Genomic DNA, 26764 nt, shown 5'->3' on the forward strand with positions numbered 1-26764 from the left:
TTTTGTTTTGTTGCTGACTTGAATAGGAGCAAGGTTTTCTCCTTGTCATAGGCCAAGCCATGACCCGAGTTTAGAGCTTTTCAGAATCCTGAAAACCGACAAACGCACCCAATTAAGTGCTGCCCCAAAGCCCTGTGCACTTTCTAGACGCCGCCAGAAGTCTAGAATGGCAGAGGTTGATGTGGGGTGGGGTACTGATTAATTTATCCTGGATTTTATTAACAATAACCAATTACTGTACATGTCCTAAATGTCAAGCACTACACTCGGTGTAAAGTGATTTATGGCCAGTGCCGCATGCAATCACCATGTAATCATCATAGCCCCAAAGGAAAGGCATTGTCATCCCTATTTTACAGGTGGAAAAACTGAGCTCATGCGGCTAAGAGATGACATAGGGAAGACGCACATGCCCGGCTGACGCTGAAGCCCACACCCCTAACGTCGTTCCCCTGACTGATGAAAAAGCTGGGGCTCTTCCGTGCAACGTCCTGTGCTCACTGCCCCGAGAGGGAACTGGTCCCAGGACCCATCGGATTCCTGATCCAGAGGATGAAAAGAGAGTAGCACTTGGCTGGGATCGCGAGGATGGAGGCTGCTCGAGAGAGGTCCCCGTTTGCACAGTCTTCTCCATGCCCTGGGTGAGCTCCGGACTCGCCTCGGCCCAGCCACACAGGGAGGGAAGGCCCCGTGGCCTCACTAAAAGTCCCAACGGCCCCCCCAAGTAGACAGCGAACAGCTCTGGTGGGAAGGCCCCGGGATGGAGAGATCAGAGGCTCGAGGCGGCCACGAACAGGACCCAGAGGTTTCCCAGCAACTGTCCCACTGTCCCTTGAGGCAGTCCTCCCACCCTGAGCAGAAGACAAAAGTCAATCTCCAGGACCTCGAGAACCTCAGGCTAGGGGAAAGAGCCAACCACAAAAGGCCACGGATTGTGTGACCCTCTTTCCACGAAACCTGCAACAGCAACGGGAAAGGAGATGAGCAGTAGCCAGGGGCTCCTGGTGGGAGGGAGGCGTGGAGAATGACTACCTAACGGGTACGGGGTTTCCTTCTGGGGAAAGGGGTGGGGTGGGTTCCACAAGTTCTGGAACTAGATGGTGGTGAGGGTTGCACAACTCTGTGAGCAAATGCACCTGATGCCACTGAGCTGTGCGCTTCAAAATGACTACAACGATACATTTCACGTTCTACGTATTTTCCCGTAACATCATCAACAACAAGTGACTCTCCAAAGGATCCTTGAATTTATTCACCACAGCGGGAGACCAAACCATGGGGGCCGGGGATTGGCCTGGAGGAGACTCAGACCTGGATGTTCCCCGAAGCCCCTCAAAGGTATAAACTCGGGGCTCAAGGAGAGGCTGGGGCGGACGGAGAGCGGAGGAGGAGGGGCGTCAGGCCGCCAAGCAGAGGGCTGGCTCGGCTGGGAGGCAACGTGGGGGACCGGGCAGTCTCCCCCAGGCTGGGGCCCACCCGGCGGGCATCCTGGCTCCCTGCTCGGGGCTGGGGGCCCGGTGTCCTCGGTCTGCATCACAGAGTCAACAGCAATCTACCCGCACCGGGCAAACCGGGCAGCGGTAAGTGGCGGAACTCCGACAATATTTAATGACTTCGGGGGGTGGGGAGGCTTTGCAGGGTGGAGGGGCAGCGAGCAAAGGAGCCAGAGAGCAAGCAGGCCACTCCAGGGGAAATTCCAGGGGGGGGAGATAAAAGGGGGCTGTAAAGCAATTTTGACAGGTTAACAGACAGGTAATATTCCAACGGTGTTTACTTAACCAGGCTAGCGCTCCATGCGGCAGCGATTAAGCCGAGGCACGGGAGCCTCAGCAACCAAGGGCTTCAGTGAAACAAAGATCTAGTCAGAGAAAACCAAATAACGGCCAGTCAGATGCTGGGCCTCCCCCCGCCCCAGCTCGGAAGCCACGGGAGATGCTTCCTGGAGATCAATCTGGAGAGATAGCATCCAGCGGGATGTGCTGCAGGGGCTGCCACCGGGGGCAGAGGGCCTGGCTTCTGACGCCTCCGTGGGAAGGGCGGGGCGCAGGCGACGGGGCCCAGATGCCTGTCCTCCCTCCCACTTCAAACCAGACCAGTTCTGCAGTCTCCTGGTCCTCGAAAGACAGCTCGCTGGTCCCACCCACTGTCCCAGGGCCCCAGCCAGCACTGAAACTCAGGCCGGCTCCCAAACCCCAAATACCGCCCGCCCCCCCCCCCAGCCTTCAAAGGCCCCTGCGCCTCCTTATCTCCTCGCTGTAATCCATGGGGTAAGTTCCCTAACCTCCCTGGGCCTCGATTTCCTCATCTGTCGAATGGGACAGTAGTTTCCCACAAAGCCATGTAACGAATGCATTACTTTATCATCAATCCTGTGTTAATGTAGTTAATGCAAATATTAGTAATGTTTAATACATCATTAAATAACTACGAGGAATCAATAAACAACACAAGGGTTACATGAAGCACACTGCCGAGATCACAGTAGGTACTTGATACATTTTTTTTTAAAGATTTTATTTATTGATTCGTGAGAGACGTAGAGAGAGAGGCAGAGACAGAGGCAGAGGGAGAAGCAGGCTCCCTGCAGGGAGCCCGACGTGGGACTCGATCCCAGGTCTCCAGGATCACGCCCTGATCCAAAGGCAGACACTCAGCCACTGAGCCACCCAGGGGCCCCTACTCCATACATTTTAGTTCCCTGTTACAACTGCCGGTACCACCCACCTGCCCAGATGCCGAATACAGTAGAATAACTAACAGGCTAAAAGGTGCTTTTTTTTTTTTTTTAAAACATGTTAAGGTTGTTCTATATTCACCCCTATTCTCATAGAATGGGGAGAAAGCTCCTCATGGGCACTAGAAGAGGTGTCACCTTGGCTTAGGTACCAGAGTGAGACACCTAAGACACTCTCTGCGCTCTGAGCGCTTGGCATCCACGCCGAGCAACTTGATAGGACTCCATGTGCTCTGTTCCTGGGAGGACGTGAAAGTGTTCAAAGCCACTGAACCACCACATCATGGGTGCCAAAATTCTGACTTCATTTCCTACAGGGTTCCCTGGCCTGTGTTATAGGACACTATTTTGAGGTTGGATTATATATTTTCAGGTTATTTGGAAAATCATTGTGGCTTTAAATAATAAAATTCGGAGTGACATCTGTCAGCCCTGATTACCATGAGTCTGCTAAGCAGTGTGTTCTTTCTTTTTCATTTTTAAAAGTGCAATGAAGTAAGTGTTACCTAGAAGGGTTCGTTAGAGTCTTCAGGGTTGTGTATTCAACACTCTCTTTCAAACAGGTCCCAAAGGCGTGTACCAGAGACCGTGCTACAGGCCGGAGGTGGTATGGCCAAGAGTTGAGCTGGAAAACACTGCCAGAACCATGGTGCGGGGATCAGACACCAAAGAACCATAGGGGCATCTGGTCAACCTCTTGCATTTCATCAATGGGGAAACAGAGGCCCCAGGATGGAGAGGCAGGTCTCCCCAAGGTGCATCCAGCACTTTCCAGGTTACCCGTCACTCATTTTGCCTTCTTGCATGACTTTGAGCAGCACCTCAATGAGGTTTCTCTCTTATGGGCCAAGAAATCATCCCACAAAAGGGTTCCTTCACATGAATCTCTGCCCCAACTCTTATTTTCAGGGTGCAATCAGTATCCCTATTCAGAAAAGTGCACCTTTAAGACTCCCTCTACCTATTGATCATGTGAGCTTTACCTAGTCTGGGACGGGTGGTCTGGGAACTAGCTGTGGCTGTCACCGCTTTAGTCCCAAGGGGAAGGTGCCATTTGCCAAAAGAACTTGGAATGTCTGGGTTCAGATAGTCTCTTTTTGTCAGAGAGCAGGGACCCCTGCACCAAAGATCTACCAAAAGCCATCTGCCCCATGTCACCGGTGTCCCCCCTGCCCCCACCCAAGTATCTATAACCTGTTGATCAACCACCAAGCCCTGAGTATCTATAACCTGTTGATATTCTCCTTTGATAGAGAAAACTACAGAAGCACAGAAAGATTGTTTACATCCAGGTCTTGAAGTGATAATATCTGTGAGCATCAAGATTGCACTGGACACTCATCCAAAAGAGACAAAGAGGGACACCTGGTGGCTCAGTGGTTGAGTGTCTGCTTTCAGCTCAGGTCATGATGCCGAGGTCCTGGGATCGAATCCCACATCAGGGTCCCCACGGGGACCCTGCTTCTCCCTCTGCCTATGTCTCCACCTCTCTCTCTCTCTCTCTGTGTCTCTCACGAATCAATCAATAAATTTTTTTTTTTTTAGGGATCCCCGGGGGGCTCAGCAGTTTGGAGCCTGCCTTCAGCCCAGGGTGTGATCCTGAAGTCCCGGGATCAAATCCCACATCAGGCTCCCTGCAGGGAGCCTGCTTCTCCCTCTGCCTGTGTCTCTCATGAATAAATAAACAAAATCTTTAAAATATATTTTTTCTCAAAAAGGGAGAGGACAAAGAGGTGCTAAGAGTCAAAACGGCTTCTTTCTTTCTTGCTTTTTGGTGGAGGGAAAGGGAGAGAAGGGGAGGCTGCATAGTGCAAATTGGCCTCTGAGCATGAAAATAATCTGGAGGTATGATTTCACAGAATCCTCCTTTTTTCCTCAGCAAAGTTTGATCAACATACACTTAATCTGAAATTTTGTTCACCTCTCTCTCACTGGGATGCTAATGCATTGCCTAGAAAAAGGAACCCATTGATGATTATTTGATGAAGAGAGGAATGGATTTGGAAGGTAAGCCTTTCAGGGAAGACCAGGAGGTGGATTAGTGCACGTGACCCGAGCACGCATTTCCTTGTACAGATCAAGGGGCTGAAGATGGGCTGGGAGTTCCATTTGAACTGACAGGAAATCCTGTTTAAAAGGTTTCTGGGCTCAGGGACAACTGGGTGGCTCAGTCCGTTAAGCATCTGCCCTGGGCTCAAGTCATGATCTCAGGGTCCTGGGATCAAGCCACATGTCGGGCTCCCTGCTTGCTCTCTCACTGTCTCTCAAGTAAGTAAATAAAATCTTTGGGGGAAAAAAAGGGTTTACGGGCTTTGAACCATCCTTCCCTATGAAGACCTCTATGACATGGGAGGAGGGTAGGAATATTCTTCCCATGTGACCAAGGAGAAAACTAGGGAATACAATGAAGAGCCTCTCTAGAGTCTTAAAATGAATTAACAGAAGAACTGGGCCTGGCTTTTGGCTTGTTCACTTTCTTTCTTTTGTATTTTCAATTCCCTTAAAATAGTGCTTTAGTCTCTCTCTAAAAAAAAAAAATCTATCTATATCTATATATGGATATATATCTTAAACATCACATTAAAAGTTTCCAGACAATATTTATTTAGGGGACAATGACCCCACATGCCACCAGCCTTGCCAATAGCCTACACCTAAGACACATCATTGTTTGTGCTTTGAAGCCCACGAAAACAATCCTAGTCATATTTCTATAAATCTAGGAAAGGTGGCTTGCCAAAAGAAGAGAAGTATTAGACCATACCTCAAAGCATTCTGTGCAAACAAACGTGGGAAATGAGGAGTTTGAGGGGTTGTTTCCCCCCAAAGAGCTCAGCTTCACCCATACATGCTTCTGCTTCTCCATCTGAAACACAGAAGCCACACCTGGAAGCCCCCCAACAAGGTAACAGGCGTGTAGTCAAGAATGCAGTAGGTGCTCCAGACATGTGAGAATAAGAAGATTGGGTCTGTGATGTCCTTGCATTAAAAACTAGGTTCTAAATATGGTCTGTCGCGGGCAGCCTGGGTGGCTCAGCAGTTTAGCACCGCCTTCGGCCCAGGACGTGATCCTGGAGACCCGGGGTCGAGTCCCAGGTCGGGCTCCCTGCATGAAGCCTGCTTCTCCCTCTGCCTGTGTCTCTGCCTCTCTCTCCTCTCTGTGTTTCTCATAAATAAATAAATAAATCTTAAATAAATAAATACAAAAATGTCCATAAGGGAACATTATTCAGCCCTGAAAAGGAAGGGAATTCTAACACATGCTGCAATGTGGGTAAACCCTGAGGACGTTACGCTTGGGGAAATAAGTTAGTCACAAAAGGGCAAATATTGTCTGATTCCATTTAAATGAGGCACTTAGAATAGTCAAATCATAGAGAAACACAGTGGAATGGTGGTTGACGGGGCACTGGGAATGGAGAGCTACTCTTTAACAGGGACAGAGTTTCAGTTTTGCAAGATGGTAAAAGTTTTGTGGGGGGATGGTGGTAATGTTTGCACAACAACGTGAACGTCCTTAATGACACCAAATGGTACACATAAAAAGGGTTAAAATGGTTCATTTTATATTAAGTATGTTACCACAACTCTAGGTAAATAAATAGTGAAAGAAAGAATCCTCTAAGCTCAAAGAGAAAGCTACATTTTTCAACCACCTTATTCCCGATAGGGCAAGAAGCAGGAAAGTCCTTCAAAAGACGCCAATTCCAAGTCTTGGTGCTTATACCCCCCGCGTCTCTAACATCACAAACACGAGACAAGGAGATAACACGCGGGGCACTAACCCCCTCCCGGCATCCTGACACTTCTCTCATTTCGTCAACTGATCACCTGCAGCTCACCAGAAAGCAGGCTGCAGAGCTGGACACAAACGGACCCATGAAGCTCAACAGCGATGGTGGCACATGAATGGTCCCAAGTCCAACTACCTGCTGCTCTTTAAAGGAGCCAGAGGAAAATCAATTAAAAACCAAGAAAGGAGAACAAAACAAGCGAGGACAAGCGACAGAGGTCAGGTAAAGCACTCCGGTGTCCAGGAGGAAGGCTTCCAGCCGGAGAGACGTGGCAACCAGAGTGGAATGAGCTGGAATGGGGCTTCCTCTTGTCCCACAGGGTGGGCAGGAGTTCTCCGCAGAGGACTACAGATCGTCGGCCCCCATGGTCTGCCAAGTGGATCCAAGCAAAAGAAAAATGTGTTTAACCAGAGATACAGGATCGGAAGGGCGGCCGGCTCTTAAAACCTGGGCCATGAACGCACGCAAGGGTTGGTTTTGCCCTTAAAGGAAATAAAATTTATGGTTTGTCAGATAAGTAGAAAGGAAAACCATCCGGATAGAAACCCAGCCAGATAAAAGTCTACACACGAGCAAAACAGTTTTCTTAAAACAGTGTCTAAATATCTCAGCCAAAGAAAGGTCCTGGGATCCACCAAGATTCATGCGACCTCAAAATGTAGCTCCATTTTAATTTCCTTTTAGACACATCTCCACAAGAAGCCAATGCTTCTCTCTTTGTTGGCCGGGCTCATCTGCTGACCATCTAGCTGTGAGCGTGAGAGCCTTCCTTTCCACAACAGAACACTACAATTAACCACGAAATGTTTATCTGTGGGAAGTGGGGAGGGATTGGCAAGACAGCACCTTCCAGATTGCTGGAAATAGTCTGTATCTTGATTTGGATGGTCGTTACGTGGAGGCATGCGTATGTAAAAACTCATTAAGCTCTACATTTCATATTTGTTTATTTTATATGCGGTATTCTTTAATAAAAGGTCTACGCACAGAGATTTTTTATTTCTTTTTTTTTTCCACACACACAGATTTTTTTTTTAAGCCCCACAGGTTTATTTCACGCCCAACGAGAGCCAAGCCGTTTGTTAGAAAAGGTTCCAATCAACAGTTAATGCATTCTCCCAAGCTCCTACCTCCCCTCCCCTGAGCCCCACACTCCTGTTATCCAAGCTGGCTCTACCAACAGGTCACCTGGACGAAGGAAAGTTAATCGAGACCGTAGTCAAGCAGCTTATTTCCTGTTTGGATGGGTTTTGCAAGGCAGTAGATGGAAGCACATGACAAAAGGAACTAGAGATTCTCACCAAACTCTCCCCTAATTCGTGCTGAAATCTGTCACTCAAGAACTGTAACAAAGGTGGTTCTCTTCTTGCGTCATAGGAGGACGTGGCATACACATTCTCTTCCCAACATGGCAACCTTTCAGGTAGCAAAATCCATACGTATTGTCTCATTTAGATGATTCACTCATTCAACACATAAGATATATCAGATGACCGCGATATGACAACTCTTTCTTTCGCAGTATGATTTATCACACACCCCCCCCCTGAGCTGGCCACCCTCCTCCTGATACACTCCAATTTATAGGACCCCGAAATAACCAACTACCCTTAGAGCTCTGTGTGGCCCAGAATTGTTTGACTACACTTTTCATTATCTGGACACTGTTGACTCTCTTGATGCTTGATAAAAATATCAGCTTGATATATTAATCATATGACTGACTTCCAAAGAATCACTCCTTCTCCCTTATACAATTGTGTAGGACCTAACATTGCGGAGTTGCGTCTTTGCTGGTTTCAGCCCATGGTTTCTACCCTTTGTGGGCCATTTTTGAACCCAAACTCTGGTGTGACAGCTGTACTCTTAGCCTGGGGCCATCTTTGTCTATGAAAGCTCCAGCCTTACCAACCCCCCCCCAAAAAAAAGGAAAGCTCCAGCCTTCACCCAAGCAACACGCCAGCAGCTACTGCAGATGCCCACATGGTGGAAAACTAGTTCACCCATCTGCACAACTGGGGATGCAAATGCACCTGAGGCTTCTTACCATCCAGAAGCACACCAAAAAGAACCATCGTATTTCCTGAAATCAGGACACTTGGCTGCCTGCCGCATTTCTCAGCCCCGTACAACCGTCAGAAGTGTGAGCAAGGTTCCAGACTCCCTTTCTCCACCTCCATCACCACCACTCATCCCCCCGCCACACAACCAGGAAACTGTTGTCTTGGTCTCATGTACGTTCCTCTTCTGTGTGCCCGGTGGTCTTGCTAACGTTCCTTCCGGGAAATGGAATGCTTTCATTTTATGTAGTGACCATCCTGGTGTGGGTCACGCTCAGCGCTTGGCTCAGTACAAGCACGTGTCTGATTCAGACCCAGAGTCCGGCTCCAGGGCTGGGGTTCAGAGTTGGCTCCATAAGCATCTCCGCAGAAAGGGATGGGCCCTGGGAAGATGGGGAGCCCGATGCGGGACTCGATCCCAGGACCCCAGGACCACGACTTGAGTCAAAGGAAGCCAGAAGGCTGGCTCTGGGGTGTAGACACAGAGGTCTCCCTGAGATGGATCCATCTCATGCCCAGCTCCCTCTGTGATCACCTTTCATCTTGCCTGAACTCACAGGCCCCCCTCTCACGCCCGGCACTCCACCAACTACCTTTGCCCACTTTCCCGATGTCATCTTGCTTCTAAGTAGCCCTTGCAGTCCATCTACCTAACCTGGGAGGTGTCCCCCACTCCTTGTCCCCCTCAACTCCATACCCACCTATAGAACACACCTGCACCCACAGAAAGGAAACACAGTACTGCGCTGCCCAGGGGTCCTGGATCTGAGATCCTGCAGAGCTCGCCTCACCTTTCCCTCCGCGGTCTCAACTCCCAGGCCGCTCCCTCACAAACCCAATAGCTTCCATTTATTTGATGTGTCTTCAGCTCAGAGCCACTGATCTGGAGCCTCTTCCCCCTCCCACCCCACCCCTGCCTCCCCACCCCCACCCCACAGCCCTCCCGCCCCAGCAAAGTGTCATGCACTCTCTTTGCCTGGCATTCTCCCAGACAGCTAGGGAAGCAGCGTCCCTCTTGGGTTCATCCCATCTCTGGTGTAACAACTCTCTTAGAGGTCGTGCGCGGCCTGGATCTCTCTGGCAGGGCCCATCTCCCTCCTGTCACCCCCCACGTGTTGTCCCTGCCCCTGTGGCTCACCTGTGTCATCCTCCCTTCTTGGAAGCCCGACCTGGTGCACACCAGCCACCCATCAGCTGGTGCTCCTGTCTGCTCTCACCTCCCGCATGCCATCCTCAGCTCATCACCCACCGCACTTCCTGGTAACCGTGGCCATCATCCCCCTAACAGCACCCCACCCAGCACCCCTGTCCCGAGTGCTTCGTGATCATTACCCCATTAATCCTCATAAGTGTGTGTGCTAACTATAATCTGCCCATCGTACAAGTGAAGAGACAGAGACAGAGAAGCTAAATACCTTGCCTAAAGGTGCACAGCTAATGTCTAGATTGTACACTTGGAGAGAGTGTTTCGACTTCTCTGACTTACGTAATATTTCATTCATTCAATGGGCATTGACGTTTCTGAAGGAAGGGAAAAGACTCCAGATGCATGCAGGCTTTGCACTGTGCCACCCCGGACTATTATCCCGGCCTTGCTTCCATCTGGGGGATGCTGCTTCCACGTGGTGGCCCTCCTGGAGGGCCTGTCTCTGCTTGTAAACTGGGGACAATCTGACCTACCTCCCAGGGTCCTCTGGGTGCTCAGTGAGATAACGCTTCTGAGCCCAGGGCTCAGTACACCATAGGTGCTCAAACAATGCTCACTCTAATTACTACAGCTGCTCACAAAGGCCAGTCCCCAGCGCAGCCCCTCCAACAGCGCAGCCCCTCCAACCCTTCTGGTGGCCTCAGAAACCTACAGGTGGGGCAGTCCAGTTGGCTGAGTGGTTTAGCACCACCTTCGGCCCAGAGTCTGATCCTGAAGACCCGGGATTGAGTCCCACGTCGGGTTCCCTGCGTGGAGCCTGCTTCTCCCTCTGCCTGTGTCTCTGCCTCTCTCTCTCTCTCTTTCTCTCTCTCTCTCTCTCTCTCACACACACACACACACGAATGAATAAAAAAAAAAAAAAGAAAGAAAGAAAGAAACCTACAGGTGTCATCCCTAGGAAGATGCATGGCAGAACGACCAGTCTGTGTTTGAGGCTCATACCCTGTTACCTTGGAGCATCAAAGGAGGAGTCATCCTTCAAGTCCATACAAGGAAAAGACACCCACAGGTAAACAGAGGCCCTGGGACCCCCCGCACCCTCTGCCAGCCCCTTCCCAGAGCTGCTGTTCCCCCCAGGCTTGGTCTCCTAAGGGGATTTGCGAGCCTCATTTACTGCATAAAATAGAAAGAGTAGCCCTCACGTTTTAGTCAAAGGCATTCATTTGGCTTTTATTTATAGTCTCGCACATGTTTGCACACAGATATGCCAGCCAGGAAGCATGGGCTCAGGTGTACACACACACACACCAGGAGCAGCAAGATTCGTGTGTAGATAGGCACCGTTAAAGATAAGTCCATTCATGGTTTCTGCAAAACAAGAAGCTATCAACCCGCGCACTTTCCATTCTAGAAACAGCCTTAAAATAAATACCAAGTCAACTTCATCAACTCTCAGAGCCACCCACGGTAGTGGATGTGCACACACTCCAGCGTGCTTCCTCCTTTGCTCTTTTTTATTATTAAGATTTTATTTATTTATTCATGAGAGACACAGAGAGAGAGAGAGGCAGAGACTCGGGCAGAGGGAGACGCAGGCTCCCTGCAAGGATCCCGACGCGGGACTTGATCCCGGGACTCCGGGATCACACCCTGGGCCAAAGGCAGATGCTCAACCGCTGAGCCACCCAGGCATCTTTCGCTTTGCTCTTACTTAACCTGATAATTTGGAAAATGGAAGGACAGTGAAGAGAGTAACAGGTGGCCTCTGAAACATGCCCGAAGCTGCCCGACCCTGGCAGGACGAACCTCCCGCCCCTCGTCTCTTGTCCCTCTGCTATTTGGGAAATGCTGGGTCTGCACGGCCCACCGAGGGACCCAGTGAGACTCGGTGTTTACATCATCTCACAGGGCTGGGGCTGGGGGACAGAGAAAATATTCCCTAATATTTTTTTTTCTGCTGTGGACCAAGAGGCAGCAGAAGAGATACACCAAGCGGAGGGAGGACGCACATGAGGTTATTCTTTGTACTGGAAAACACGACTCCCCCATTGGCCCAAATCCTGATGCTTCAAAGTAATTCTCTGTCAATGCATTTGTTTCTTTCTTTCATTTTGATTATCTTGCAGGAGGTGGACTCCCTGGCCATCCTGTTCCTTGCATTTCCATCTCGCTCCTTTCAAGAGAAAAGGGAGGTCCTCTCCCTTCCACCCACGCAGGCACTTTATGAACAAACAGACAGACAGACAGACAGACAAAGTCTCTTTGCTGGAGCTAATCTGGAGCCCCAAGATGTTAAGAACGAAGCCCGAAACAATGTTGCCGGTTGCGGCCCATAAGTCACCCAAACGGTGGGAAGATTTTTGTTGAGTGGCAGGAGTCAGCTGAAAGAAAAGGAGAATGTTCTCTGGCTACGAGGGTCCCTGCCTTTTAATTAATTAATTTAATAGAGAGGGGAGGTCAGGAAGGAAGCGCCCTTTGCAACTTCTCAGGCGGGGCTGGGGTTTGGGACAAGAGGGCACTGGAAACACACAATGGGTATACTGTGAAATGTGACATTTCACGGGGGAATAGGTTGCAGAATTCCCAGGAATTCTGAGAATCAATAAAGGTGACTTCCAAGAAATAGCCAAGGCTGCAAAGAAACAGCCAAGGCTGCAAAGAAATGTCCGGGCCAAGTCGCTAGACATCCTGAGACGATCCCTGCCTGTCCGTGTCTAAAAATCTCCCAGGAGGCTTTCGATGTTAAAATTTGAAAATCAAAAAAAAAAAAAAAAAAAAATTGAAAATCATTTAAAGGAAGAGATGGTCTTCTGTACCTTGGCTGTGTGTCTCAATTTCAAGCTCCCGTCGGATCCACCCACTCTGGCCTGTCCCTCGACCTCAGCACCCCCCAGATAAAGCCCCCCCCCACCGCCCTCCCAACCCTGAGATACGTAGGAACGCTTTCTGAGAGGTTATTAGCCTAACTCAGTGTGCGTGAGAGCACAGAAGGCGTGAGAAGCAATTTAAAAACACATTTCTTTCTTGCGTCCAAGCCCGCCGGTCATCCGTAATAATGCCACGTCTCCAAAACTCGGATCCCAGCCACACTTTATCACCATCGCTCTCGAAAGGGGACCTGTCACGTCCGTCCAAAACAACACACTCCGTGAACATGTTCAAAATACATCCGAAGTGTCACGAAAACAGTACTGATGTCAGGTTCTCCTTTGACAACGGTCATCATAACGTTTCTCGTGTTATCACAAAAAAGTGCGTTAGGGGTCCAAAACGAAGGAAGAAAAACTCTGACGGGATGGCTCAGTGGCTGAGCGTCTGCCTTTGGCTCAGGTCATGATCCCAGGGTCCTGGGATCGAGTCCCACGTTGGGTTCCCTTCGAGGAGCCTGCTTCTCCCTCTGCCTATGTCTCTGCCTCTCTCTGTGTGCCTCTCATGAATAAATAAATTAAAAATCTTCAAAAAAAAAAAAAAAAACCTCAGACAAGTGGTGAAGAGGGAAGGGATGATGTTATTTTAATAGCAGAAAGATGGTAAAAGCAGACCTTTCTTTAGAGCATTACTTCCTAGGACTGCGCTCTGCACTTTACCTGCACTATTGCATGTTCTCGTCCCCAAAGCTGAAGCTCGGGCGTTCCTATTATTCCACTCACTATCCCTTAACCTCTCTTCTAAGCCCCGGGGCCTCTGCACACGCTGTTCCCTCTGCCTGGAATGCCCTTCCCCTACTCAGTTCCTCCATCCAACACTCGTGGAACACTCTCGTCCTTTAGAGCCCATTGAACGAAACTCCCTGGCCGCGTCTTCCCGCTGACCGCGTCCCACATGGCCGGGCGGACCCCCAGGAGCCCCACACTTCCCTCCCCAGCCACTGACCACACACCACTTTCTGGCCCACAGGTCTGCCTACCGACTATCTGAGCCCTGCCCTGGAGGGCACGTATCTGCATGCATCTTTGTAGCCCGGGCACACAGCACCTGCCAGGCCGATAGTGCAGGCCCAACAAATATTTGTTGAATAAATTAACAAATGAATAAATTCCTCTCATGGAGATCTGCGGATAAGAGGTTTTCTTTCTCAAACACAAAACAGGTATCCTAACTCATTCCAGGTGCGGATGTTTACAAGTGTCAGACCTGCACCCCCGCCCCGGGGCAGTCTGCGGGGTGGTGCTGGGCCACGAGTTGCTCAAGCAGAGGCTCCGCTGACAAGCTAGCTCGCCCCGCAAACAACTGCTCTGCCTTCCACTCGCGCTTACTTGCAGTCTGCAGAAGGTGACCTCTACTACGTGAAGGCTGAAGGAGCTCGGGGAGAGGCAGGCCGGGGTGCAGGCCCACGTGTATTCACCCGAGGCTTGAGTCCGAAGCCCAAGCAAGGTCATCTTGGCTTCTCCGTCCCTCGCTCCGAGGAGAAGAGAGGCTCCACAAGCAGGAGAACCCCGGGCAGGTGAAGTCAGCCCCCGGGACCCGAGGCAGCAGGCGGGGAGGAAGGCAGCGAACTCTTCCTGCTTGCGACATCCAGGGATGAATGGACTCAGGTATGTGCACATGGCTGTCACCACGAGGCAGGTCAGTGGGTTGTGTCTTAGACACCTTCCGGCTTGCAGATCCCATGGGGAAGCAGAAACCCCAGAGGGGTCTGACCACAGCACGTAGCTGTCCGGCTGGTTTTTGAACAACTGCCAGACAGCAAAGATCAGATCTCAGAAGACAACCACATGCTCCTCTGTCATCATTGCCCAGAGGGCTAGCTGACACTTCCCCCTTCCTCAGCATCCCCGGGGAGCAGGGCAGTGGGCTGCGGTGTCAGTCCCACGGGGCATTTCTAGCTGCAGCAGGCTCTCAAGGGGGTCAAGTTGAGCATATGAGCCCTTCCGGTGGGGGGGGGGGGGTAGACCCCTGGCTCTGGCCCCCAGTGTCACCTGGCGCTGAGCAGGAAGGGCACTTTCTCTCTGGAGAGGCAGACAGATAGATGAGAATCAGGTTCTCAGTTCTGCCCGAAACAAGCTGTGTGACCTCAGGCCAGTTGCTTAACTTCTCTGAATATGCTTCTGCATTCCCACCATGTCAATGATACCTAGCCATCCGCCCGGAATTGTGAAAGGTCTCAGGAGAACCCATGCAAAACACCATCTGGGCACAGCACACGGGCAATAAACACAAGCTATTGCTTATGGGATTTACATGAGTGTTTGACTCTAAGCCCCAGGAGGGCAGCCTCTCACTGTTTCTATGAAGTACCGTTCTGGGCATCACACGCAGCATTACTGGAATACCCTGCATCACTGACACACACCTGCTGATGTGTGTGTCAGGGGTGCCCAGGGGTCTCCGGGAAAGGCCCGCGAGAGGCTCCTGCTGACACAACAGCAGCCTCAGCCTCACCACCCAAGAGCGATAGGAAATGCCAACATCCCCCCAGGACCACTTCCCTCATGCCTCCCCAAATTAGCACCGGTGGGGGGGTCATTTTTAGAGCTAAAAGAAAGGCCAGGAACTCCAACCTGGCGGTAAGTCCTCAGGCCAGCCACCAGCATCGTAAGGATGAAAGAGGTGATGGTCCCCACTGAGCAGAGTCACCTGTGGGAACATCAGGGGAATGTAGGGACCCCCTCCAACCCCGACGTGGGTTTTCAGGGTGGGACCTGGGGGTATGCAAGGGGCCATCTCCATCTGCCACCTGTGGCTCTCACAGGCTGTGGACGCCTCCCATCTCAACTGGAGATGAATTGTGTTAACAACCCGTGTGGGGGTGTGTGTGCACACGTGCGTGTGCCCTAAAACTGAGCTCTCTCCCACTCTTTGTCACACAGGATGGAGAGACCCCTCAGACAGCAAGTCCTAGGGAGAAAAGCACAGTCCGGTGGCCAGCTCTAGAAAGGAAACAGCTCTCTCACCGGGTCTATCAGAAAGTCCCTCCCCAAAGACACCTGGCCCAGCAGAAAGTAAATAACGTCACCCTGGCCGAGTCGGGTCCCCACGTTTGCCATGTGCCTGCCTTCTCTCTTGCCTTCCAGCGGGCAGCAGCCCTTCATCGCCACCGTCATCCTTGCCACGGCTGGGCCTGAAGGCACGCATGCTCCCTCCACCAGAGACACTGCTTCAAGTGATACCCACTGGCACTCAGGTGTCACCGCAGGCACTGCCCTGGGGGGCCAGCCCCTGAGAGTCAAATGAAAGGACCTTTTCTTCTTTGAAGGGTCTGAAGGGTCGATGTTTCTGGACTTACTGGATAAGAAAACCACAGCAGCAAGGACGCAAGAGGCACGTAGGCAGGGGAGCCCCAGAAGGCACCCCAGGCCTTTCATCCTGCCCTGGAAGGCTTGCTCTGCCGCCCTGCTTCTCCCCACCTGCCCCCTGCGCTCCCCCACCCCACCCCTGCCTGCCTTCTGGAGTGATGCTCCGTCTCCCAGCATCGCCCCTACCTGATGCCTTGGGTCACACCATCTGGCTCCGGTGCTCTTTCCACCTGCAGGGCTGAGGATTCCCCACCTACTCAAGTGCATGTTCACACACACACACACACACACACACACACACACGCATCCTCAAAGGTTTGCTCTTCCTTAGTGGAAACGAGATACGGCGGAGACGTTTTTCATGTCTTATGACCACAAACGTGCATATCCACTACCGAATACGCTGCTCCTTTCTTTATTCAAAGCTCCAGGGTGGTTTCTTGTGGAGTTTCAGAAACAGGAAGTGGATCCCATGACTTCTGGAGGAAGAAACCCGCAAAGCTCCAAACCCGAGGTCCTTGGCAAGGGGTGGGATGAGCCGCCATCTGACTGGCTGCCTGCCACGCCGGAGCACACGGGGAAGGGGCATTAGAGGAGAGTGGTGTTGGGGAGGCGGCAGGAGGGGGGGCACAGCCACCAGGCAAAAGGTGTCAGGGTCGAGCTCGGAGGCTCCAGGGCCTGGCATCTGGGGGACTGTGGGCACAGCGACAATGGCCTGTCTGGGTGTCAGGTCCCCACCACAGGGACCATGATAACATGTACGTTGTTGGGGTCTTGTGAGGATTAACATAGCATGTGGCTCATGGGAGGCATCTGGTAACTACCAGCTTTTTTTTTTTTTTTTAACTACCAGCTTTTAAGAAGGGATTCTCCAGGGGCGCCCAGGTGGCTCAGTGGTTGAGCGTCTGCCTTCAGCTCAGGATATGATCCCAGGGTCCTGGGATCGAGTCCTGCATCGGGCTCCCTGCATGGAGCCTGCATCTCCCTCTGCCTGTGTCTCTGCCTCTCTCTCTGGGTCTCTCATGCATAAATAAATAAAATCTTTGAAAAAAAAAAAAAAGAAAGCGCTCTCCATTACTTCAGCTGTCCTCACATCAAACCTATGGATTGGTCGATGTTTCTGGACTTTCTAGATAAGAAAACCAAAGCCAAGAGGGTTGTGGGATTTCTCCCTGCCCCCGGAACACAAAGCTAGAGATGGGCCAAGCTGGGGTGTGAGTTCTGGTCAGTGTGGCTACGGGATGCTGTGCCCCCACCACCCCCATCACCCTGTCCTGCTCCAGGGCCACTGCAGGCACAGAGGACCTCAGTGTCATCCGGGCTATCACAGCTCTGATGACCACAGTGCTCTGTTTCCTCTATCCCTGTCCCCTGCGGTTTCTTCCCTGCGTCCTGAGAAACCACAGGACCCATCGTGCCTCCAGGGGCAGCCAGGCAGGGTGGCATAGAGGAGTAGGAGCAGGGGGAAAACAAAAAGAAAGAAAGAAAAAGAAAAGAGAGAGAGAGAAGACAAAATGAAATTTCACTTCTCCTGGAGCTAAGTGCCCCGCTGCCCTCAAAGCAGGGAACCAAGGGGTGCCAGCTCCAGCCTTTTCCTGCCCCTGCGCTTTGCTGCTGCTCTAGGTGGGGCACACAGGCCGGTCAGCTCGGGCAGCCTTGCTGCTGCCCCCGCCTGGGAGAGGAAGCCCGACCTGGGACAAGCAGCCCGACACCCCCTGCGACACACACACACACACACACACACGCACGCATGCACAGGCACGCACACATGGGCCTCCTGCCTCTGCCCAGGATCTTCCAAAGGGACAAGGGCCTGAATCGGTGACCCCTGAGCCCCGCCCCTCGGTCCCCAGACCCGGGCAGCCTGGAGAAGCTGTGGCTACACACCAGACCCCGGAGGTTCTGCGAGGCAAGCTCAAAGCCTGGAGGCCTGGTCACCCCGCTCCGGGGGCTCTAAGAGCTGCTGAGTTAAGTGGGGGCAGCTCGCTTTGCAAGTCGAAACGGGGCAAGTCGGGCCTTCACCACGTGCCACATCTCCCCAGCTCTGCCCCCGGAAGCCACACTTCCATCACCCTCTTCCAACCGTCTGAATCACGGCTTCAGGGAGATCTTCTCGCACAGACACCTAGCTGAGAGCCGTCTGCACAGAAAAGCTTCAAAAGTCGACCTGCTTGAGTTCAGCTTTCAAAAAAAGCCAGCTTGCCAAGGGGGGAAATAAAAAAAAATAATTAAAAAAAATTAAAAAATGTACTTGATGTATTACATTAAAAAGCAGACAACCAAACCCGGGAATCAATGGATCCAATTTGGGGGATTAGGGAAGGCAGATCTGTGCGATTGACAATATAGCTGAGAATAAGATACTGAAATAGAAGTCCGTTCGGGGTGAAAAATCATGAAAGCTTTCTATTTCTTCCTCCGTGTTTTTCACGATTTTATAAAAGCGCCACTGCAGCATGTTTGGAGTCAGATAAAAAGTCCTCTTTTAAAAAGCTTCCTTTCTTCTTAATTTTTTCGCTTTGCATTCCACGCTAGACAGCTCGCTTGAACTTTATATTCAAACACCTTTCTCTCCCAAGCACCAGCCCTAAGAAGGACTTTTTTTTTTTTTTTTCTCCTTCCTTGGAGCAAAATCAGAGCCACAGAAAAGCTTGAAAAGAGGAAATAGGCCAGCCCGGCCATTTCTTCCTTCCATTCCTCCACCCCAAATCAGAGCAGAGATTAAATGAAATTATAGTTCTTGAGCAGGCCCCGGGGCTTGGGGCAAGGGACCCGGTGAAGAGCTATTAGTGAGACCGCAGAAACGTGGTGCAAGGAGGCAGGTAAACAAAACAAGAAAAAAAATGAAACATGGTTTAAGGAGAATAAAAAGTCCGGGGTGAGCTGGATCGTCTCTGCCAGGCCGGGGCCTGGGCCAGGGCACCGAGGCCGGGGCTTCTTGCCTCGCGGGGCGGGAGCGGGTGGTGCTGGGCCAGGCCCGGGTCCACGCCGGGAGCCCGCAGAGCCACCGGCCCCGCCGCCCGCCGCCCGGTGGAGCCACAGCTCCATCAAGCGGCCTCCCGGGGAATGGCCACACGGGGGCCCGGAAAGAGGTCCCCGACGGGCCCTGGGGGAGGGTCTGGAGCGCGGTGGCCCGGGCCTGCCAAGCTGTCACTCCAGGCCCCGCAGGCAGGAGCCCGCAGACGGACACCAGCTGTCGGGGTGCGCTCCACACCCGGGGCCGGCCAGGAACCGGCTGCCCTGAGGATGCTCGGGGGCTGCGTCTGCAATCGCAGACCTACCCTCTCCTCCAGAAACTGGCTCCAAGTGACAAAGGATTGTTTCCCCCAGAGCGGCGGGGCCAGAGGAAAGGGGGAGATCTGATGGGCAGCAGGGCTGCCGGTCACACCCCTGGGGGTGGCGCAGAGGCACACAACCGCAGTGAGGAGGGACGTGGCCTCGGGCCTGTGCGACGGGCCACTTGGTACATGTGATCCCAGAAGTGGGCTTGGGTGGTCGCCCACCACCCTGCAAGGGCCACATGTCTCCTGCGAAACAGTGTGTGCCTCCCAGGACAGGATCTGACGCTCCCAAACAAATCATGGGGGAACACAAGAGGCCCTCCATCCACGGACCACAGCAGGACCCCAACACAGGAAAATTACAAATCCTGAGAACACCAACCAGGGAAACACATTTTTTTTTTAAAAAAAAGATTGATTGATTGATTGATGAGAGAGAGAGAGAGAGAGAGAGAGAGAAAGAGGCAGAGACACAGGCGGAGGGAGAAGTAAGCTGTATGCTGGGAGCCCGACTCAGGACTCGATCCCGGGACTCCAGGATCACACCCTGGGCCAAAGGCAGTCGCTAAACCGCTGAGCCACCCAGGGATCCCCCAGGAAATACATTTTAACAAGAATATTCTATAACAGGAAATCAGAGCAAAGGCACGGAGTGTTTGCTACGTGCGAATGATGGCGCTAATTCCGTTATACACATTATCTTATTAAACCTTGCAAACCGCCCGAGGGGATGAGCACGTTCGTGATTTTTGTTTTACAGAAAAGGAAGCACGCAGAGGTTCAATGACTTGCCCAAGGTCTGCGGCGGGTGAGTGGCAAAGCCTCGCTCGCCTGGATCTCAGAGGCCAGAGCCCCCCACTCCCTTGCTTATTGCCTCCTGAACCCCCTCTTTCCACCCAGCCCCCGTCTCCCAGGGGTGGATTCAGGTTTTGTGGGACCTGAAGCTTGTACCGTGTTCTGGAGGGCGGGGCAGTGCCTTTAAGAGAAATAATGAGGTTTAAAATACACATGAGACGAGAGACACATAGTTCGGTGCAGGGCGTAGAGGGCCCAAGCAGGTGAGGGGCTGCTGCTTCACCACCTCCAGGGTAGGTCCCCCTCTGCTCCCCCCACCTCCCCTGCAACTCTGCATCCCCGCCTCCCAGCCACTGCTCTGGCTTCTGCGATCCACCGCCACGCCCCACCTGTCCCTCAAAGCGCTTTGACTCGAGGTGGCCAATGACACCCCAACTGCCAAGTCGAGGAGTGCTCTGCCGCCCCTCCCCCTGGAAGAACTGTACCCCTGGCCTTTCCCCTCCTACACACCCCCTTCTCCTCCAGCATCCTGGACACTACATTCTGGTTTCCCTCTCAACGTCGCCCACTGTTTCTCTACGTTCCTCCCTGGTGGAGCTCCTGTCACCTGCTCCTTCCACACCAGGTGAGCCTGACAGAGGAAAGAGCACAAGCTCTGAGAGAGCCAGACCCAGGAGGCTTTGACCCCCTCGTCCCCACGTAGGAGCTGTGTGGCCATCAGCAAGTCGGTCACCCTCTCTGAGCCCATTTTCTGCTCTGTATAATTGGGATGAAACGCCGTAAGTTATTTAAAAGATCAGATGACATCATATATGCAGAGTGCTTAGTAGGATGGCCGGGCTCCATGGTCACTGAGAGCCAGTGTCACCCCGAGGGCCAGTCCCTCTCTCTGTCCAAGGAGCTAGATGACCAGTTCCAGGGCCTGCAGAGTCGCCTCATCCATGATCCCCCTGAGGACCTCGTCTTGCTGGGAGTGCTCGCGCCACCGCCCTCAAGCCTGTGGCCTCCTCCTACAGATTTTTGAATGGCACAGGTGTCACTGCGTGGAGACAAGAAGTCTAGGCTCCATCCTGGACCCACCTTCCACTGCACCCACAATGTCCCTGGCATTCATCAACCGTCCGAAGATGTCCCCCATCAGCCGCGCCCTCCTCTCTGGTGGGTGCCCAGGTCCTCCTGGTCTTGCCCAGACCTCTGCACAGCCTCCTACGTGATCCGCATTCCCACGGCCCCCGCTCTGCACCGCCCCCAACCCACCTGCCTCCCCAGGAGGGCGAGCTTCCTCAAACACATTTCAGATCATGCTGTTTCTCTACTTGAGTGAGATGCACTGTCTTCCCTCCTCCACCAGGGTAAGGGCCAACCCAGCCACAAAGCCCAGGATTATCGGACTCCTGTCGTCCCTGTGCCTGCCTCATTGCCCCCCAAGGTCCCCTGCACGGCGACGATTCCCTCAGACATCCCAAACTGTCTGCATTTCCCAAACATGGCACCATGTGCCTCTCCGCTCTGTGCCTGTGCACACTCGATTCCACCGCCTGGAAGGCTCACCCCTTTTCTCTGCCAACTACCGTCGGAGCCCGGTGCAAATGTCACTGCCTCCTGGAAGCCCTCCAGGATGCCTCCTCAAAAAACTAGACCAACTCCCTCTGTATCCTGCGCATGCCCCAATCACAGCACTATTCGAAACCTACAACATTAGTATTTATTTCCTGCTTCCCGGGCTACACGGTGAGCTTTCTGAGAGCAGTGAGATCTTGAAAGGCAAGAGAATGCAGTGGTCAGAAGGGTGAGTTCTGGAACCAGACACCCTGGGGACAAATTACAGCACCTCTCAGTGCCTCTGCTCTGTCATCTGTATCATGGGATAAGGGTGGGTCCCCCTCAGAGTAGGGGTGGGGGATAAACTGGCGTAGGAAGACCTCACATAGGCCAGCAGTGAACAGGAACAGCAGACCATGAGCCCCACACGTCATTTAAAATGTTCTAGCAGCCACTTTAAAGGGCTCAAAAGAGGGACGGCCTGGGTGGCTCAGTCAGTTGAGTGTCTGCCTTTGGCTCAGGTCATGACCATGTCCTGGGATGGACCTGGTGTAGGGCTCCCTGCTCGGCGGGGAGCCTGCTTCTCCATCTCTCTCTGCTCCTTTCCCCCCAATTCGTGCTCGCTCACTCTCTCTCGCCCACTCCCTCTCTCTCAAATAAATAAATAAAGCCTCAAAATAAAAAAGAAAAAGCTCAAAAGCAGCAGCCAAGGTTAATTTTAATAATGTTCATTTAACCCAGATATAATGGTATCTCACATCTTATCACCTCAATATGAAATCTATTTTAAAAAATATTCATGGGCTACGATGCTCTTTTTTTCATGTGACTCTGAAATCCAGCGTGCATTTTTGCACTGAGACCACCTCTCGATTTGCATGTGCAGCTCCTGCCTGCTGCCCTGGGCTGCGTGCTCCGGGTGGCTACCCTGGGAAAGGATGCTGGTAGCCTGTGCCTGGTCTCCCCCAGACTGCACACACACCCGTTTCCCTTGGCTGGTTTTGCTTTTTCTCCTTTCACTGAAATCATGCGTAGCTGTGAGTGCAGCTCTATGGTGAGTCCTGCGAGTTCCAGTGAACCACTGGGAAGGGGGTGAGGGGTGCCCGGGTGGCTCAGTCGGTTAAGCGGCCGCCTGCAGCTCAGGGCATGATCCCAGGGTCCTGGAATCGAGCCCTGCATTGGGCTTCCTGCTCAGTGGGGAGCCTGCTTCTCCCTCTCCCTCAACTCATGTTCCTGCTTGCTCTGTCTCTCAAATAAAATCTTAAAAAAAAAAAGAAGGAAGGAAGGAAGGAAGGAAGGAAGGAAGGAAAAGAAAGAAAGAAAGAAAGAAAGAAAGAAAGAAAGAAAGAAAGAAAGAAAGAAAGAAAGACAAGGGAAAGGGAAGGGAAAGGGAAAGGGAAAGGGAGAGGGAGAGGGAGAGGGAGAGGGAGAGGGAGAGGGAGAGGGAGAGGGAGAGGGAGAGGGAAGGGAAGGGAGAAGGGAAGGGGGAAAGGAAGGGAAGGGGGAAGGGAAGAGGGAAGGGAAGGGAGAAGGGAAGGGAAGGGAGAAGGGAAGGGAGAAGGGAAGGGAGAAGGGAAGGGGAAGGGAAGGGAGAAAGGAAGGGAAGGGAAGGGAGAAGGGAAGGGAGAAGGGAAGGGAGAAGGGAAGGGGAAGGGAAGGGAGAAGGGAAGGGGAAGGGAAGGGGGAAGGGAAGGGGGAAGGGAAGGGAAGGGGGAAGGGAAGGGGGAAGGGAAGGGGAAACCAGAGGTGGTCTAGGGGTCCTGGACTCAGCTCCCCTGCCAATGTCCGGGTACCATGTTCACCAGGCAACCATCCAACCCCCAGTGCAGCGTCCCAGGGACCCTGACTTTGGGGGAGAATCTGTACAAGGGAGTCTCCCCCTTTTAAGTGAATAGGCAAGAATCCTTCTCTCTTCCTTGGTCACTGCAGATTTAGATAGTTTTCCTTGCGTGTCCAGAGTCCAAGCAGCCTACAAGTGTGTGCAACGTGAAACACAGAGCATAATTCAACGGTCGTGGCAAAGTCACTTGCAACACTCACTCACTCAGTACCTCCTAAACGCCAAGCACACGAGTCCCTTCCTTCATCAAAAAACAGACAACTGGCTGATACGGTGTTCAGCTCTTAAAATTGCCTTATCTTCTACGATGTAATAATAGAGTTGCTGCGTCATAGGGACCTTCCACGAGTTCCTCCGCGAGGACCAACCCTAAGGCCATGTGTACCTTCTCTGGGTATTCTCGAATTTGACAGTTCTAGACTTTCAGGGCCGGGGCCACCTCAAAGGCTAGCATGCACTTACGGGGCTGCATTCTGACGCTGGTACACACACTTCTGGCTCTCAGGGCCATCTCTGTCATTTAAAAAAATTATTTTAAAAAAACATTTTAATTGTATCTTATCACTGTGTTGGTTACATAAAGGTAATCCAGGTTGGCTGCATTACTACATATAATGTGCTATATTCACTTTTCCTCTGATTTTGAAAGAAACTGAAATATTTTTGTGGCCCTTGTAAAGTATCATGAGCCCTGAGCACCAGGCCTCCTGCACCTACGGGATGCACTGGCCTGCCCAGGTAAGGCCCTTCCCGGGTGGGGGACCCTCAGGTTGTCATCTGTGAGTCAGGTTTTTACAGATGGAAAAATGTACGTATTTCAACCTGCGTCCTCTTGCTTTCCCACCACACGGGAAGCCACAATCCTACCGATGTCCTGTGAGTCATACAGGAGCCCCGTGAGGCCACGACCCAGTCCTTCAGGCCAATACACTCAGGTGAGGCAGCGGGGGGTCACATCCCCCCATCCCTGAAGCCTGCAGGTGGACTCCTCACATTTGGGTTTTTCACGAGGATGGCGTTTCCGTGCCGGTCTGCAAAACCAGTCGGTCCCTCCTGCCTCTGTGCGCTCCCCAGGGCTGATGCAGAGCGGAACCGCAACGCACACCATCGGGTGCAATAATCCAATTAAATATCTGCCTCCCCCACCAGCACGAGCTGAGCATGAGACACGATTCCACTTTTATTCATCTCTGCTTCCCAAGGCCCAGCCCACCATTCAGGAAGGAAATGAAATATTTACTACGTATTGATTATAAATGCTCTCTAATTACCTTTCTACGTGAAGATGTGATAAGTGAACAGAAAAGTTTTTAGCATTACGGTGCCATCAGCCAAAATGCCTATCATTTCTCTCCAAGACACACACGGCAGTCTATTTTACACCCGAGGTGTCTCAGTACATCCTGTCCAAAATACGTTTATTACGTGGCAAACGCTAATTACTCTTATTTTAAAGCATGCAAAAGGAGAGCATTTACTGTCTACTAGCTGTGCGGGATTCCGTGAACGCAGGCGCCAAGAACGCAGCCCCGAGGCTGTGGCTTCCATGGTGCTGCTCCTTCTCTCACGCTCTCTCCTGCTCCCTTAGCCAGCTGCCACAGTGTGACCAGACCTATTCAGAGGCCCGTGTGACAAGGACCCAGGGCCCTCCCTCTAACAGCTCATAACGAACCAAATCTGGCCAACAACCTTCGAGTGAGCTGGGGAGTAGATCCCGCCCCACTTGAGCCTTCGGATGGCTGCAGCCCCGGTCACTACCCTGACTGCAACCTCCGGAGTCACCCTGGGTCAGAGGACACAGCTGCACCACACCCAGATTCCTGCCCCATAGACACCTGAGAGGACACGTGTTGTTTCGAGCTGCAAAGTCTGGGGTGACTTGTTACTCAGCCGTGAGGTTACGAATATAAGTAAGTACTACGAACAGTGCCTGGCACATATGAGCCACGTGGATATTTGCTGAGTGAGTAAAGAGAAAGAAAATTAGATGCGAAGGTGATGACTTATGACCTCGACTCTCTTTTAGAGGAAGGTGGTTAACAATTGTAGAAATACGGAACTCTGCACCAGATCTGGACAACCCCCAACATGACGGCCAGCCTGCCCGGTTGCTACTGTCCTGGTTACGGTTTCACACTGCTGTGTGGCGACAGCAGCGTCTGCCCAATTCCCTCACCTCTCCTCATCCCCAACCCACCCTCACAGACCGGGTGCTGGTTTATCTTCCCCAAAACCTCTTGTCCAAAGCCTTCCCGGTGCCTCCCAATACCAGCATCATCAAGGCAAAACTGTCACTCAGCAAGGAAGCCCCTCCCAATGCTGCCCTCACCGCCCTCCTCCCCGCACTGCCCAGCAGTGTCTAAAGCGTAAAATTCTACATTGTGCACCAATTCTTCTGCCACAACCTACTGTATACAATTGAATAAGTTATAAGTCTACTATATACTCACGGAGCCCACTTAACCATGGAAATCTGACTCTTTTCCTTGGGCTGGCAAGCTCACTCCCACTCCCACTCCCACACTGACCCTCACCTTTCAGTCCATAAAGTTAAGCAGGGCAGCTGCGCCTGACACTCCTCCCAGCTAGTGATCGTCCCTCTGCTCTTTGCAATCTGGCTCCCTTGCTCAGAATGGCCTAAATGAACATATTTTTATGGGCCCCTAGCCAGGACACCCTCTAAACTGCTCTCCACCTCCTCATTTAAGTCTTTCCTGCTGGAAGAACAAATTCCTTGGTGAGGCCTGAGAGGCGACACCACATCACCTTGGTCAGTACTGGCCCTTCCACTGTTAGCCAAACCCTAGCAGGACCTTCCCTTACACTGCTTGCCCTAAACACCTTCCCGATCACCTCAACCCTAGGCCTCCAGTGTCGCCCCTAGATAAGTAGTCTTGGGGGATGCCTAGAGGACCATCCCTAACATCCATGTCCCTAACCCCACTGCACACGCAAAGGTCCCCGTTGAAATACACCAGCAGGCTGTGACTTGATTTCCCCTCCCATCAACCCCATAGAAGCTCCATACCTATTGGCTCCTCCTTCATCTCCCCACTGAGAGACGTCAGCCCCTTCTCTCCAGCAAATTCCTAGTGCGTTTTACATGACATGTTTGTGACTATGTCGGCTTTAGACCAACCATCCCATAAGCTCCTGGGGAGCTTGGAATCCCTTTCCAACTCCTAAAGCCCCTGCCTCATCCAGTTCTTCCCTCACCCCCTCAGATCCACCTAACAGCATTTCCTCCTTTCACACTCACCTGCACGTGTGGGGGTGCACACGCACACACATGCACACCTATGCACACAGGCCCCATGCTGTCTCTTTCCCACAAC

At 52.2% G+C, this 26764-nt stretch overlaps 2 long non-coding RNA genes across 9 annotated transcripts in view; one reads left to right on the forward strand and one right to left on the reverse strand.

Moving 5' to 3' along the window:
• LOC140607075 (uncharacterized) overlaps window positions 1-26764 on the reverse strand; it is a 175851-nt gene that overhangs the window by 115958 nt on the left and 33129 nt on the right. The window lies entirely within an intron of this gene.
• On the forward strand, window positions 13767-17035 carry LOC140607074 (uncharacterized). Its single transcript, XR_012009241.1, has 2 exons — window positions 13767-14270; window positions 15546-17035. It is a non-coding gene; the product is annotated as an uncharacterized lncRNA (long non-coding RNA).

Source organism: Canis lupus, chromosome 16, assembly GCF_048164855.1.
Source record: "Canis lupus baileyi chromosome 16, mCanLup2.hap1, whole genome shotgun sequence".
NCBI classification, from domain to species: domain Eukaryota; kingdom Metazoa; phylum Chordata; class Mammalia; order Carnivora; family Canidae; genus Canis; species Canis lupus.